The sequence below is a fragment of the Mus caroli genome, chromosome 2, assembly GCF_900094665.2.
Source record: "Mus caroli chromosome 2, CAROLI_EIJ_v1.1, whole genome shotgun sequence".
In the NCBI taxonomy this organism is placed as follows: Eukaryota; Metazoa; Chordata; class Mammalia; order Rodentia; family Muridae; genus Mus; species Mus caroli.
The window spans coordinates 70,787,041-70,789,634 of NC_034571.1; positions in this window are offsets into that span (position 1 = coordinate 70,787,041).

Here is a 2,594-nt window from a genome sequence, read left to right on the forward strand (position 1 = left end):
ACAAAAATGCATTGCTAGAGAACTTTCAGAGTCACCTTGGAATCATAAGGCGCATCTTCCCAGCACTTACTGCTAAGGGTTAGTATGCATTCTTTATTCCTGGCTGCTATCAGGACAGTGTCCCTATAATTGACAAAAGGCAAAGGTAAAAAAAGGAAAAGAAGGCTGGTAAGGAAGGGAGATTTTCCATTTATCTTGTGATACATTCTACAGCATGAAACACCTCTATCTCTTAAATAAACCTTTTGAAGGCAGGAAAAGAAAACGTTGCAAGAGAAAGCTTTATGATCGGGAGCCTGGCCTCCCGCTGTAGGTGACTCTGTCCTTTTGGTGAGCCTGCCCGCCCTTTCTTTGTATTAAATAGAAGGAGAGTGTAAGGAGCGATGATTTGATTTGGTGTGTTGGTTACAGAAACGGCTCTGGCATCTGTTACTTCCACTCTGTGATCCATTACTTCTCTTCAGCTAATGGCACTGCCGAGATGTGGACGTGCAGGGGATCCGAGGCAGGCTGCGAAGCCTATCACGCAGCTAAAGCTCCATTACATCTTCACTTCACCCGCTTCTCTATCTCCAGATAGCTGGTGGACAGGCAGCTGGAGACCTCACCTCAGGGGCAGGAGAGGCTCCACGTGTTCCAAGAATAACTGAGTGTTTGTGCATCTGGGATATCTACATTATAATAGCCCATCAATAAAAATTTTGAACCAAAAGGTAGTATTTCATTTTAGGAACTAATTAAGAATAAATCTCTCCTCCAATGAGAAAACATGCATTTTTAGATAAACTGAAAAAGGAAGTTAAGAAATTTCCTTCCTTAATTAAAAGAAATTATTAAAATAAATACTTTTATCATTTCTAAATATTAATACAATACATAGTTTATGCACAATGTTGCAGGAAAAAAGGATTGTCTCATATACATTCACCACTAGGGTTGTAAACAAAAATACCAGGTTAAAACATACCTCAAATTTCTTAGTAATGAGTAAGTTATTAGATAACATTGCTCTAAATGGTTAACATTTTCTATAAGTCAAAATGCTAGAAAGCATTAATTTGGAATATGGTTATATATTTCATTTTGACCAGAATGATCATTCCAGGTTATAAAAGAAGGAAACTTTTCTTTGTATGGATTTTACTGAAATAGATGTTATTGCCATAACTGTAGAAAGGGTCTAGAGACTGGAAGGACTTAAGACTGTGGGGAGTAAGTAAATTCTTTAAGACTTACAGGCTGTACAATATCCACAATTTATTCCCTCCCCTCTTTTTTTTCCATTTTCAGTTCAACACTTCTCTCTAAACTAAAAACATTCAAAAGCTTCCAGACGTGTGCTTCTAAGACAGCTCAGCAAGTAAAAGCACTTCCTGGGCAAGACTGAGGGCTTGAGTTCACAACAGAAAGGGGAAACCTACTCACTAAAGTTGGAGTTCTGACCTCTGCAAATACATAGCACCTGTGTGCCATGCACGCACGCACGTGTGTGCGAGCACACAAGCACACGCGCGCACGCACACACACACACACACACACACACACACCTTTTAAAAAAGAACTTTCACACTTACTATTGATGAAGTTCAATCAACTATGGAAAGACCGAAGCAGAAGGAAAAATGAAATGTTGACTATACCAAACAACATCATCAGGGGAGAAAAGTGGAACTGCTTGCTGAAGATAAGCTGAAAAGAACCTAGGAAAATAGGTACTTGTACTTTCAAAAAGATTAGGCCAGGTCCAGACTAGACATTGGTTTTTGAAGAGGTCCAGAGAGTGAAAGATCTCAAACAGTGACAGAAAAGACCTCACAAAAGCAACAAACAAAGCTGTCAACCAAAAGAAATAAAAAGCCTCGAGCCATATGGTTAAGAGTATTTATTGGAAAGCACAGACTATCAAGAGAAAGAAGTCTGCCTTCTGTTTCTCTTTGCTAATGGAGAGATGGTTTGTTGTGGTCCAGCAACTGGGTCTACTAGGCAGTCGCAGAAGGACTGTATGCCAGTAACTGACTAGTTCGTAGTCCCCTTTACAGCACAAAGATGAAACTCTAAGAGCTGCTCAGTGCTTGTGCATCTACAGAGATGCCATTGCAGCATCTGAGGACTGTGTCGAGTCATAAAAACGCAGGAGCCTATAATACACATATATGAAGGCTACCAAGGTGGAAAGGCTGTCATAGTGTTAAGTATACAGAGTCAAACAAGAAACAAATAGAAAAGAAATAAAACTGTTAAGGAAAATACAGAAAAATACAGAATCTAAAAAGCCCTTCTAATGACCTTTTGACAAGTAACTACATATTCCACCCTATGATCTCATAAATCAAAGCTTTCAACTGTCTGGACTCATATGTGACTGTATTCTTCCCAGTGTGCATTCTTTCTTCCTCCAAGGGCTGTTCTATGACAGCAGGGATGTTTCTGCCAAAAATTTCACAGTGCTCTAGAAACTGCACACATTCTTGAATGACACTGTCCCTTAGCATGATTGTGTGCTTTGACATGTTCTCTAGTAAGGACAGGAAACATCTCTTGGCATAATACCACGTATCGGTGCCTAGCTTTTTATGGTAAGGCTCCAGGCTTTT